A 14,438-nucleotide genomic window follows, 5' to 3' on the forward strand; every position below is an offset into this window, starting at 1 on the left:
TCCCCTGAAATTCTCTGAATATACAGTATATGAGCAAGTCATTTGGACTGAAGGACATGTGTGCACATGCAGAAACAGTATTAGTACCCTACCATGGTCTAGTATTATGGAACAAATAGATTTTTCACACAAAATAATTGTGTGTTTTTCTTCACATTGTAATATCATGAAAGAACAAAAGAGAGTTACCACATGAAAGGGTTTGCAGTACTTTTAAGAGTACTACTGCTTGTCTGGTAAATCTCTTAATGGCTTACGACCAAAATACATTTTTGACTGTCTTTTAACATCTGAGCCCAATGGACCTCAGGTCATCTGGTTATCAGGCTGCCTGTTACCAGAGTGCAAATTAAACACAGAGAAGCAGCATTTAGTTACAGAGCACCACAGAGCTAGAACAAACTTCCTGATGATATTAGATCTTGATACCTTTAAATCCAAGTTAAATACTTGGATGCTCTGCACCACCATGACCTCAACCAAAGCTTCTCAAAATCTCGGTGCCCATCCAGACCAAACAGCAAATCAATCCGGACCCAGCCCATGTTGGCAGTCCACCACATTCCAATCCAACCCACATAATAATACCAAATTCTGAAAATTTGTGAATCTAATGTTACTCACGAGTGGAAGAGGACCACTCTGTCCTGGGATTGATGGTCGATCAGCTTGCCAACCCCCCTGCATTTCATAGTTCACCCGCACTATGGAGAATCACAATGCTTCTCTGTCAGATGCAAGAAATGTCACTTGGGTTTATTTTCTGTTATTCTGTTATAAATTGCTGTTTTGATTTTCAAACTGAATATTTTTATTCACTTCCTGGGATCCAAAGGAGCATTTTAGTGTTCCGTGCTCCAACACACCTGATTCAAATGCTCAGCTTGTTACTGGGCTCTGCTGAGGCCTGATAACGAGCCATTCATCTGAGTCAGGTGTGCTGGAGCAGGGATACGTCTAAAACATGCAGGGCAGTGGTACTCCAGGACCAGGCTTGAGAAACAGTGGTATAGATAACACCAGCAGCCCCCTCGTGCCACTCAAAATTTCGGCGGCGCCGGAATTGTCTCGTTCACAGTTACAGTCAGTATTTTTTTTTTTTTTCATAGATGATATACAGCAGGTTATGCAGGAAAAAGGCTAGGCTGGCCCTGTCTTTTTTGTCTCCCTGCATGTCTGTTTGATGGAGAGAAACGCTGCCTGTGTTCATGTGATGGGGTTAAATTCTTTAAAAAAAATAAAATCCTGTCTTGCTCTGGTGTGGCCTGCAGCAGCAGGTGTGTCTGTCTGGAGCAGTGTCCGCTGTTGCTTCACATGGCTTTTACACTTTATTTCCACAACTGTCCACACGGCCCGATTTTGTGTAAGACAAGGATGCTGTCTCGGTAGCCTGGTTTTCCACTGTTGCTAGGTAACAGTGTGGGGGTTTGCCCACATGACAATACTGAGCCTCAGAAGCTTCCTAACGGTGTGTATGTGTGTATGTGTGTGTGTGTCATGGCAGAGAAACAGCACTGTCTTTCAGTGAAGCAGGCGCACACTTACTGACTCTCTGCACGTTTCCTCCTCTCTTTCCTCCACTCCATTTGTGCAAACCACCCTGACCAGTTTAGATGTTAAGATATGTAGGCCTCCAAATGGCCTTCAACAAATATCTTTCAGCAAAATGTATTTTTTCTGTTTAAATTCTCCTGTCTGTAGACCAGGTCCAGGGAAAACATTTGCAGGCCTATCTTTGTTCAGCCACGTGGTGAGGGCCCGCCATAAGTCTGCAGTAAATCAGAGAGGGGACTCAGTCATCTTGGACCTCATTCTGCTCTTGTCCAGTGTCATCAGAAAAAAAACACACATCACGTATGCATCATTTTAGAGTCTCATCTGGAGAAATCTGGACTTTTCCAAATCGCTGTAAGTACTCTGACAGTCAAGTCAAGTTCATTATATTTAGTGCCAAATCATAACAGAGGTTATATCAGAGCACTATTATGGGGCAGTTCTACTCTTATAATGAATATAAATTAATGACAGAGACCCAACAGTTCCCAACATGAGCAAGCATGTGGCGACGTGGCAAGGAAAAACTTCCTTTCAACAAGCAGAAATTTCAAGCAGTACTAGGCTCTCAGTGGGCAACCATCTCTCTTGACCAGTTTGGAGGGAACATATAGTTGCACACTGCCAGTTCCATGTAGAAATGTACAGTAATGGTAATGGTGGTAACAATAATAATTGTAGCAGTGGGTGTTGAGCAGGAACATGGGGACTCTACAGCTCTGATAGCAGTAATACCTGCAGAAAGCAACAGGAGAAAGGAGAGAGATGAGAAAGCACAAAGCTATGAGACAGAAAGATATATAAGAAAGCATTCCGGTGGAGAGGAAGAAGAGGAAAGAAGAGCTCATTGCATCATGGGAAAACTCCCAGCAGTCTATACCTATAGCAGTATAAGCTTATATGGGAATAAAATGATCTCTTTTCCTAGTTCTTGTCAGTACATGTGCCACTGCATTCAGGATCAGATGAAGAACCTTAGGGGATTTATTTGGGCCCCCAATAATAAGGACAATAAAAATAAAATAAAAAATAAAATAAAATTCCAGCCTAGCATTAACAAATTCATGGACTAGGCACAGACAGACAGGATGTGCCTGATTTTTTTTTCAACATTAAAGGGCAGTCCTTTCAGTTTGTTTATCTTTTCAGGACAAGTAAAGTAACTTCAGTTTAATGGCAGAAAATTGCAGGTCATCCACTTTTTAATGTTTGATTTGTGGTGTGTACTCAGAACAAACACAGCTGGAAAATATCCCAATTTTGATATACCCAGGCATGTACACACAAGCAAGGCTTCAATGGTAGTCTACTGATTGTCACACCATCACCATCTCCACTCATACACATGTACCATTAGTCTGGACTATGTCACTTTGATACCTAATGTTGACATGAAACATACAAATGTAATGCCAGCATTTTATTCTGGTAACTTGATTGAAGAGAGCAAGGGAAGGCAAGAAATAGGTGTACAGTTGGCTAAACCCCCAGGATCAAGAATAAGAAGAGGTTTAACAGCTAGGCATTTGATGTCAGACCGTTGTGTCACTCGCAGCTGCTTTTCCAGTTTTGAGTAGGTCAGTCTTGAATGGAACAGAGTCTTTGTAACAGTCAGTTTGGAAAACAGCAGGTCATTGCTTTGCAGCTCAATGATTTCGTGTTGTAGGTTGTTAGGCTACATCAGCTGGTTCCACATTAAAAAGCAATTATGTTTATTTTGTTTATTTTTCATGTCTTGAAACCACTTTCCATACGCCTGAAGGAGTTTTTCACATTTACCAGCATTTTCAGATACCATTCAGTAGGCTTTTGTTCTTGCAGAGAACGAAAATGGACAGTGTTACTCCTCTTTAGTTGCACATTTTCCAAAATCCTTGAAAAACTGTTTAATGACAGATTAGATAAATTTATAGAAAAACGCAATTTACTCTCAGACTGTCAATACGGATTCAGAACTAACCGGTCAACATCCCTAGCATTAATTGAACTCATTGAAGAAATTATAAATTCCATAGACAGTAAAAAACTCACAGTTGGAGTTTTCATTGATTTAAAAAAAGCATTTGATACCATAAACCATGAAATATTAATCAATAAACTGGAACAGTACAGAATCAGAGGAATTGTACTAAACTGGGTGAGAAGCTATTTGGAGAACAGGAAACAATTTGTGAAGATGGGAGATCATTACTCTGTGTGTTCGGATATTGTGTGTGGTGTCCCCCAGGGGTCAGTACTGGGACCAAAACTTTTCATAATGTACATCAATGATGTATGTAAAGTGTCTGATTTGTTTAAATTTATATTATTTGCTGATGACACAAATATTTTAGTAACTGGTGAGGACTTACAGCAACTTTTCAACTTGATCACTTCAGAACTGAGTAAAATTAAGTCATGGTTTGATAAAAATAAGGTAGCATTAAATTTAAGTAAAACAAAAATCATGATATTTGGAAAATGTAAAATAAATGATAATGTAAAGGTACAGATAGAGGGTGTAGATATAGAGACGGTAAAACATTCAAATTTCTCGGAGTGACAATTGATGACAAAATTTGCTGGAAACCTCACATAAGACATGTTCAAAACAAAATATCCAGAAGCCTCTCAGTCCTAGCAAAAACAAAACACATGTTGGATCAAAAATCACTTTACATTCTTTATAGTTCACTAGTGTTACCCTACTTAAATTACTGTGTGGAGGTATGGGGAAATACATACACAAGCTCATTACAGGCACTTTTTATTTTACAAAAGAGAGCAATGAGAATTGTTAACAATGTGGGCTTTCGTGAACACACTGAGCCATTATTTTTTAAAAACTAAAACGTTAAAATTCTTTGACATTGTTGAGTTCAAAACTATGCAAGTAATATATAAAGCAAGGAATAACTTACTGCCAGGTAATGTTCAGAAACGGTTTTGTGATAGAGAGGGATGTTATAAATTAAGGGGTGAGTTAAATCTAAAGATTTTTAGAGCGCGCACTACATTGAAAAGTTTTTGTGTTAAGTTCTGTGGAGTAAAATTATGGAACAAATTGTGTGTAGAGATAAAACAAATATCTAACATAATTCAGTTTAAAAAAAGGTATAAGGAATTGATTCTCGCGAGATATAGTCATGACTAATAGGTATTTGGGTGTGTTTTGTGAAAGTTATTTATTGAATTGCTGAATATACGGATCATGTACAAGTTGAAGATGAATCATAATGTTTCAGTCATGAGTTTTTTTTTTTGTTGTTGTTTTTTGTCTTTTTTTTTCTCGATAAAACTGTAATAGTACTTTAGGGGTAGGGTTTAATAAGTTTACACTTCTTCCTACTCCCTTTCGCTTATGTAATCTGAGATCAACATGCACTGAAGAAGGTGATTTTTTTTTTCTCTTTCTTTTCTTCTTTATTATTATCACTTTTGTCTGTTTGCTCTGTCTTTCTTTGTTTTTTTACATGTTCGAAATAAAGGAATCAATCAATCAATCAATCACTTGCCACAGCTTTAATTTCACTTTAAATGATTTCACATTTGAAAGTGGAGAGCTGAGAAGCTGGCTGGAGCTTGCTGTTCAGCTCTGAGAGGTTCTTTGTAACATCCACTACGGAGGGCGAATCACACAGCCACTTGCTATCACTGGGTTTCCAACAACAGGCTTTCCCTTCATTCCATATATGAGGAGCTGAGACTTTGGAACTGTTTTGATTGGTCCAGTGCTGGCAGCTCCGCTGCAGCAACAAGACATTCCATCATAAATTCTCTCTCTGAATGAGGTTTCAGCCTCTAACCTATTAGCTCACCCATCACAACTTGCCATTATGCACAAGAATGCAGTCTTGTGAGAGTTGCTTGTTGGAGATCCAAACTCAGCAGAAGAGCGTTAACTTTATCCAGCATTTGCCCTTTCAGCTCCTCCTGTTTACCATGTTTCAGGCTGTTACCACACTAAAGATTAGCCTTTTTTTAATCACGTAAGTAAGCCTACTTTGAACTATGTGTAGGGTGAGAATGTGTTTCTGACTTACTGTACGTCACATCACATTACAATGAATGCCTAAAATGTATTATTAGAATTAGAATCACGACAATCAACACAGTCATATTTGGTTCCCATGTATTTATTGTCTGCATGTACCTACAACACAACAATCCTTTATGGCCTTTGCATGTTTGATTGCAAAAAACATCTCATCCAACATTATTGATGCTACAGATATCATAGTAATCAAATTATTGGTCAGTGAGGAGCCCCTCCATCACAGCACCACATGATGAGTTATCAGAAAGGTCGCAGCCAGCTTTATGTTTATTACCTGACAAAACGTTTTATATATTACTGAGGTCTTCTGCTAAATTCTGTGTCATGTTTCACTCAGTAGAACTCAGATTTAATAAATCAGCACTTATGAAAATGTGTAAACTTCTTAGTTATGGCAGACGAGCATTATCTGGGAAACATCACTTGTATTCACTTTACAGTGAGCTAAAATTAATTATTGTCAAATGATGTTCTATTTTTGCAAAATGAGTTTGCATCTGTTTATGAGTTGTAAGAAATAATAGATGATCTTTTAGAAGGAATATATCTTGGCCACTAAATTAAATAAAACACTAAATTTTGTCCTAAAAGGGAATTCACCTTTCGGCTATGGCTATGTCCCAGTTATTTTTCCTGATGTCTCCCTGTGTCTCCTGCATTCCTGTCTGTCTCTCTCTGTATCAGTGCATCTGTGAGGTGGGCGTGTTAATCCCTTTTATCCTCCCAGCACCACGATCCCTGCTGATAAGGCACACCTGCTGAACCTGCCCACCTGCTGTCCATCCGCTCATCAGCCTGGCAATGTATCAGCCATGGGCTCTGTGTGTCTGCAAGTCCCAGCAATTAACATAAATACATGTTATCAAATCAGTCATGTACAATTAATATGTACCTTGGCAGACACTTCAGGATGTTTTTTCCACTCATAATACAGCCATTCCATGCACCGAGCAGGAAAACAAAATTATCCAATGAGAAAGATGCATAGAGACAGTAACAGATCAATGATTGATTAACGATTTGAGATGGCTACTGTGGTCTAACTCATCTTGTCCGCCCAGAGAGAGTCAGCTATTTTGTCTCGTCTTCACCTTTCAGGTCATAATGAATAGAGATTTTACTGTAATTTGTGTTGCTAATTTTTGTTGTTTTGTGTTGCTGTTAAAATTTTATCACAAAATGAAAGGACTTAACAAATACACCACAATTTTGGTTGTTTTTAGAGGTTGCATAATCTTCCAAGTCACAATTTTCACCTTTTACATATAAGCGTTGGCATTTGGGAAACAGGGAGATTATTTCTCAGAGTTGGAGAAGTGTGCTGATTTGACCCTGTAAAAGTTGAAGGTGCATCACAAAAGATTACATGTGTGCATACATTTGCGGCACAGCCCATTTTTTCCTTCCCAGTTGTGGCCAGTGAGATCAACCATTCAGTGCTGCTTAGTTCAAAAAGGCTTTGACCTTTTCCTTTCAAAAAATGCTCGATTTGAGAACTACTCGAGAACTGTCCTACCATGATGCTAGTGCACATCTGAGTGGTAGACTATGCCGTGTACTGAGCATCATGACAGGAGCACCATTAGTTGTGACCCCACACAATTTCTCCCAAGGAAGATTGACTTCGTGACTAGTAAAGTCTCTTTGGTAGAGAAAGAGCCCAATTTTAAATACAAGCAATTTCTTTTTTACATTACATTTATACAGTGGATTTTCACTTTGCAGCACCTACTCTCTTTGATTGAGTACAGAAGCACACAACTCCCACAGGAGACATATATGATCACATCTGCTTCAGTTCAGCTCTCCCTAACGCATACTCATAGAAGCATGAAGACATACACACTCGGCCATGGTGATTAACTGAGACTACACATGAGTGAATTTGATGAATGAATTCCCTTGTATCAGGAGAGATAATAAGAAGCACTGTATGGAAAAATAATGACCTCTATTCTATTGGTGTCATTTTTTTTTAAAGGATTAATTGTGTGTTTGATTGCAAAGATCAAAACAACAATTTATTCAGATTCTATTCAAAGGAAATTACACTTGCAACTGAGCTGTGGTGAAACATTACACTACAAAAGTATTCTTTCGGTAATTTTAGAAGTGTTAACAGGTTAGGCTAGTTATTTCCCCTTGCTTCCACTCTTTATGCAAAGCTAAGATAACCATGTCCTGACTCCAGCTCAGCACGAGTGCTGTTCCTTTAATACCCATGGCTTTGCAATGAAATGTTGAACAGTCACACGCTGGCAAAGCCTTCAGGTGTACTGTCCAACTACCTTGTTTGGGTGTTATGGATATCTGTTTGATTGATTGTCAGCCTCAAACTGATGTGGTGTGGAGTGTAAGGATGTGGCTGTTTACCAGGCAGGGAGTGAATAATGAAGAATGCTTATGTTAAAAAAAGGTTTATTAAAATCACTGGACAATTAAGAGAACAATGAGGAAAACATGTTGGTGTTCATCAAAACATCATCATCAGTTGAAAAGTGACAGGAGGTAACTCTGGTGTAAAGCAATGACATGCTCAGCACATGACCTGACATGTAGAAATCACATGACAACTGAAATGTCACTGAAGCGTGCTTGTCAGAGGAGATGGTGTTCCCAGCAGCTTATGGTGGTGTCCCTCCTCCCCCTCGTGAGGTGGAGTAAGCTGGTTCATCCATAAAGCGTGGAGGTGTAGTCTTTAACACAGCATTGTAAGCTGATGACAGGTGGTGTCTCAAACCCCCTCCTCTGTTTAATGAGTGCTGCTCCACTTTGACATTGATGGCCTCCTTGAGCCCTCTTTCAAACCACCTGTCTCCTCTCTGTCTGGGATTTCTACCTTGTGGTCATTAAAACTATGTTTCTTTTGTTGTAAATGTGTGAAAACTGCTGAGTCTTGTTCCGGGGAGTGTTCTCGCCTGCCATCAGACATGCATAGATTCAGCGGCTGTTTAGTTTTATATTGGTCCTTACACTCCTCACTGCACTTGTCCGCATGTACAACATTGCTCTTGAGACGTTTGGGAATCCGGTCCTTTGGATGGTGCTGTATTAGTGTGTTCATGGGTTTAAAATCACAGGGATGTTGTGCTTGGAGAAAACTCTTCAGAACTTTTCAGACACTCCAGCTACATATGCATAGCTGACAACATGGTTTCTTTGGTCACTTCATATCCTTTTCCTGGATTCTCTAGGTATTTTCTTGTGTTTTGTGTGTGTTTTGAAGAATGCCTACTCTGGATAACCACAATTTTTCAACTCTAGCATAAGCCAATGGGAAAACCATCCCCTCAGGCAAGCACACTTCAGTGACATTTCAGCAGACGTGATTTTTACAGCTCAAGTCATGTGGTGATCATGTGATTCACCAATTTTGTAGTGCAGTACTATATGCAGTACCTGGACAACTCTTTAATTGGAGCATTAAAGCCTCACTCCAAACAATAAGAAACGTAGTGTATAAACTTTGACTATGTTTAGCATAATTTTAAAATACATGCCCTGCTCAGTCCTCATCACACCCAAATATAAATAACATGAAAGACAAACACAGCAGAAAGGTATGCTCTTGATTGAAAATGTTAAAAGTAAAAAAGGTTCTAAAGGTTTTATGTATTAGGTGTATTTTCAACCAGCGCTTGAAAGGAAAGGTTTGCCCTAGTTTTCTATGATAGATGAGAAACTGTCTATGTAGACTAGCAACCTGCCACCGAAAACACACGCACTGGCCCTTTAATGAATGGACTACTCCATTCGTATTCATAGGGGAGAACTGACTGGGTAACAATTAGATGTACTCAAATTTCCTAAACATACGAGGAGTCATGGGAATGTACTAAAGAAAACCACATTGGAAGGGTAGATATCAGAGTGTAAATGCTTACAGTCGATGTAAAATGCAGTGAAGGAGCAGCCAGGCCCAGCCTGCTCTCCCGTTCGGCTGCATTTATCTGTCTCATTGCAGACACTGAGCCGCTGGCAGTTGCGTCAAGGTGGCTAGCATTAGTAGACTAATAACCGGAAAAGATGTGTTTTTTACCTTCAAAACAAAAGCATGAGAATGATTACACTTGAACCTGGAAAGCAACTGCATCTGTGTAAAAAGTATCAAACTGCACAGCCTAAATGAATATTATTTATTATTAATTTTTCACTTTAAGGCCTCATGCAGATGGAGGCACTGCATATATTTTATGAATATTAATTACAAAGCAATTTTAAAATTGCAGCCTATTTGGACTTTTCACAGAAATCCCACATTTTGTTGACTTTTGCGCTGAAATAAAAAAAAAAAAAACAACTTTGGGCACCTGACCAGATAGATGTGGCTATGCGAGACTCATTTCAAATGGTTCACTTAGTCATATTTGGTTGTAATAAACCTGCTTTTCATTTTGTTTTTGTTTTAACAAAGGGGAGAATAATGTGACGCTTCCTTTCTGAAACCCCGCCCTCATATAATTGTCGCTAACGTTATCGAAAGCAGGATTTAAAAAGATTCGAATTCACATTATTATGAAAAGTGTGACCGGAAGTGTCTGCATTATCGCCGTACATTCTGACAGTGGTGCTGCTGGCTGGGAACAGGATGCTGTCAGGCCGAACAGACGCACCGACCTAACGGAGAGAAACCGCAGCAGCATCCTTTGTTTTGTTGAGCTGGATAACCAGGTAAGGATGGCTAACTAGCTAGTTGTGATGCTAACCTGGCGGCCTGTCATACCTATAATGACTCAGACGTCATTGAAGCCGCTGACGATACGCATGACCTGTTTTTTTTCGTCATTGCCAGTCATATCGAAAATGTGGCTATTGTTCGGCTTACTGTCATACAGGCAGCAGCAAAGGCAAATTCATTTAACGCAACATTTGTGGGCAGCGGTGCTGTTAGTGGTGGTTTTGTGGTATTGTGTTGTTTAAGCGGCTGCTGGAGTTTTAGTCTGGCCTTTCAAAGCTAGCTTCCAGCTCAGGAACACAGAAACAGTCCGCGCTGTAACTAATACATCCATGGCTGTGCTGCTGTGTCGGTGGGGGTTTGGCATGGCATTGCACCACCACCAGCGCGCGCACGCATACACGCACGCACGCATGCACGGACGCAGGTGTAGTTAGTGTTTGTGTCAACTACTAATGTGCAGCTCCTGACACATGTCCAGTCTGCACTCATCTGCTGGACGCTGTCTGCCTCGGCTGTGGAGCAGCAATAGATGGTGTCAGGGACAGATTTTTACATTTTCAGGGGTGTTGGACGCCTCCAGGCTTTGACAGTGCTTTGGTGACTTTTGTCTCCAGTGTCTGCTCATACAAGACTGTGTACATCCTGCTTTTCATTCTTGATTTGGGGTTGTGATCAGGTCTGGATATAATTTCATATATTTATATATTAAATTTCAAATTGCTAGTCACGATGGCTTGTTTCACAGCGGGATGATAGGGAGTACCAAACAACAACATGATGTGTTAAACGGTGTTGGACGACGACACACCTCTACACATTTTTTGCATTGAACAGAATGAGCCAAATGTTTCATGTGCATCACTTTTCATGCTGTAGGCTTCACATGTCCTCCAAAACATCCATCTTTCCAGTTAGCGACAGCTTTGGTGAACTTGGAGAGTCTTCAACAGGTACCTAGCATGGCACCTGTCAACTGTGCAATGTGTACAGTTTTTCTATTGTAGAAAACCACCTGTCCCCAGGTTTGGTCAGTCAGTTAGTTTTTTAAATCATATTTAGTCAACTTTATCCTCTTTTTTAGTCAAGTTTTAGCTGACTGAAAATCTGGGTAATTTGGTCTTATCAAAGATCTGTCTACCAAAAACCATATATTCTTATGCATTTTAGTCAAACTTATTTCACATGCAATTTTGTCCTATCATTATCCTTATTATCTGATAAAAAACATTATTACACAGTGAATTATTTGGAATGCAGCATTATATATTTCATTTTATGGAAGACATCCAGATTAATGTTGATGCCAAATCAAATACAATTAATTTTGATGGTAAAGTGAGGGAGAAATAAACATACCATTTTTTGTCACCAAATACATGCAAAAATACAAATCAGTCAGTAAGTTAGCTGCTCAGAGGTCCGTTTCACAAAGCAGGTTTACTGAAAACTCCGAGTATGTTAACCCTGAAATGAGGGAAACTCTGAGTTTTCCGTTTCACATAGGAAGGTAAGTCAAACCAGAGAAAGAGGGGTAACTCAAGCCTGTTTCACAGACAGGGGTAAGTTAAACTCCGAGTCAGTTACCGCAGTAACTGACTCTATGAACCTAACCTGGTCGGGACCAGGTTTTACTCAAGGAACCTCGAGTTTCTCTGTGTCTCCGCCCTCTTTCAACCACACACCGCATTCATTTCCTCATTCATTCATTCAGTCAGCAGACGAGTTTTGGCATAGTTCTGCCGTCTGTTATTAAAAAAAATCATTAAAAATATCAGTCAGTGGGAAGTCCATTAGGCACAGTAGGTGGTGACTTTTTTCGTTAACATGGCATGTTAACGTCTTTTGATCATGATCCCGTGGATGAAGGTGCAGCGATACTGCGCAGAAAATTAAACATTCGTCGGGAGATAGTTATCAGACCACGATGTTCTTGCTTTTCCAGACAGTTATCGTCTTTAGGCCACCACCCGTTCTTCATGCATCTGCCTTCTTTCTGTTAGCTGAGTAAAAGTCTGTGTTAGTTTAAATATAGGCTTAATTATTTAACATAACATGATATAGATGAGAACACTTTTTTCATTTTTAAATTTTATTTCATTCGTTAACAAAAAAACAAAACATTATATGAACACAATATAACCAATTTTACAATGAAAGGGAGCCACTTAATATTTACTTTACAATGTAAAACATGATCAAAATGAGGTAGCTACCTCCATGAGATCATGCAGAGGTCTTACCTGTTTCAACCATGTTTTTATATTTCATTTTAAGCTGCTGCCAAGTGCGCTTCTCCCCCGCGGGATTGCACCTAAATGAAATAAATTAATAGGCAACCATTCAAGCAGTTTTGCCCTGTAATATTATTGTGATTTCAAAGGACTACATTTATACTCACGCATTGACCCGAGCAGCAATGTTCTCCCACGCCGTCTCCCTCTCCTTCGCAGCTGCAGCGGTGTTGGACTTCCGTCTAAAAACGTGTTCATATTCGCTGTATGAGCGCATTAAAATGTCTAATTTCCAGTGGCGTGAAGTAGGCAGCCTTCCGCTTCCCTGTTGCCATGGTGACTCCTCAAATCGGGGTTCCATTGATTCTGTCTTTTTAAAGTTGCGGTGCACGCGCTTAACTCGAGGTGAACCTACTCTGAGTTAATCAAACTAACTCAAATCTGCTGTTGTGGAATCGAAAACTCAGAGTTTCCTATCTCAGAGTAGATCAACTCAGAGTTCAGGGTTACACTCAGAGTTTGTTGAACCTGCTTTGTGAAACGGACCCCTGGTGTTAGCTGCACGCTAGGCTGTTTATGTTGTTGTTTATGATTGCAAATGTACAGCTTTTAGCTAGCTAGCTCGCTAGTTTTAGACTGAAGCTCCAACTGCTGCTTTAAATAAAGCACAGTTTCAGGCTGCCATTACCTCGCATATGACCGACACTTGCAACAAACACATGCACACACTTACTTCAGCGTATAACTGACACACACAGCTCTGTCCCTCACACACACACACTCACTGAGTTCTGACTGTGCTCATTGTGTGTGCTGCCAGTGCAGACCTAGTTTCACAACCCGACTCAAGGCTGGACAAAGAAGAGGAGAACGTGCAAGAATAGCAACTAAAAATAACTACTGTACATAACTAAAAGGAAATTAACAACAACATACAACAAAACAGGGTGGAAGCCAGGGGAGAGAGGGCTGCCGGGTGGAGGAGGGGCTTTTAAAACCTCCAGAGCAGGTACCACAAATTAGCAATCAAGGCTGGTAGGTGATGGCTGCACCCTGGATCAGCTGCAACCGAACAGAACAGACAGGACGCAGAAAATGAACGTCCTGGAACATAACAGCAGGACATGAAATGTGCACGTGCAGCACAGGAAACAGACCTGCTGCGATGAATAAAAAGTAAACAGTCTATATTTCGTTACCTCTTGTTTGTTAACGAGAGGTAAACTACATTTGAGTGTCGTCTTCTTTCGTCTTCATGTTGATAAAGTCACAAATAGTGTGACATCGGTGCTGTGTCGTTGTGGTCTCGACGTAGGCATATAAAAAAGGTCGTTGACGAACATGTTTTGTCATAGTTTTAGTCAATAAATTTAATGCTCGTAGCAATGTATGTATTCAGACATGTTAAATATTCAACATATAAGTACAGAAACAGAAATACTGAATTTAGGAACAGCCTTAAAGGTACCGTGTGGGACTGGGGTCTGCCCTGAACGGAGCTCAGAGCACGGTAAGCCTTGAGCTATGACAGACACAGACTCTTTGGGCTCAGGGCAGTTGCCTGCTTTGCCCAGTTGGTAATCCTGTCATGGTGCCTGGTCAAAAAACTGGATCCAGCATTCTTTGTGTTGCCTATGTTGATGATACTCATTTATTTTACAGTAATGTAGTAGTGAATAGTACTTATATATAGCAGTATATAGTATACAGTCTGATGTAGTATTGCATGTATCTGCTTTCAATTTTTTATTTTCAATTTTAGACCGCTGCTTTCTCAGCCGAACGAGAATATCTGTGAAATCAAATTGCTTTTTGATTAAATGGATTTAATTTGAGCTATCAGTTACGTGTGCCTTCGAATGACAAATTGAACTGATATAGCCCCGAAAAACTATAAATAATCCGAAACACAGTTTTATTATGCAAATTAAGTTTTACA

At 39.8% G+C, this 14,438-nt stretch overlaps 1 long non-coding RNA gene across 1 annotated transcript in view; it reads left to right on the forward strand.

The window, feature by feature from the left end:
• Nucleotides 1-10,148: 10,148 nt before the first annotated feature.
• Nucleotides 10,149-14,438, forward strand: part of LOC121615636 — a 43,623-nt gene continuing 39,333 nt past the window's right edge. The window contains exon 1 of the long non-coding RNA XR_006007267.1: nucleotides 10,149-10,261. This is a non-coding gene — a long non-coding RNA (uncharacterized LOC121615636). The remainder of the gene's footprint in view (nucleotides 10,262-14,438) is intronic.

The sequence above is a fragment of the Chelmon rostratus genome, chromosome 12, assembly GCF_017976325.1.
Source record: "Chelmon rostratus isolate fCheRos1 chromosome 12, fCheRos1.pri, whole genome shotgun sequence".
Classification (NCBI taxonomy): domain Eukaryota; kingdom Metazoa; phylum Chordata; class Actinopteri; order Chaetodontiformes; family Chaetodontidae; genus Chelmon; species Chelmon rostratus.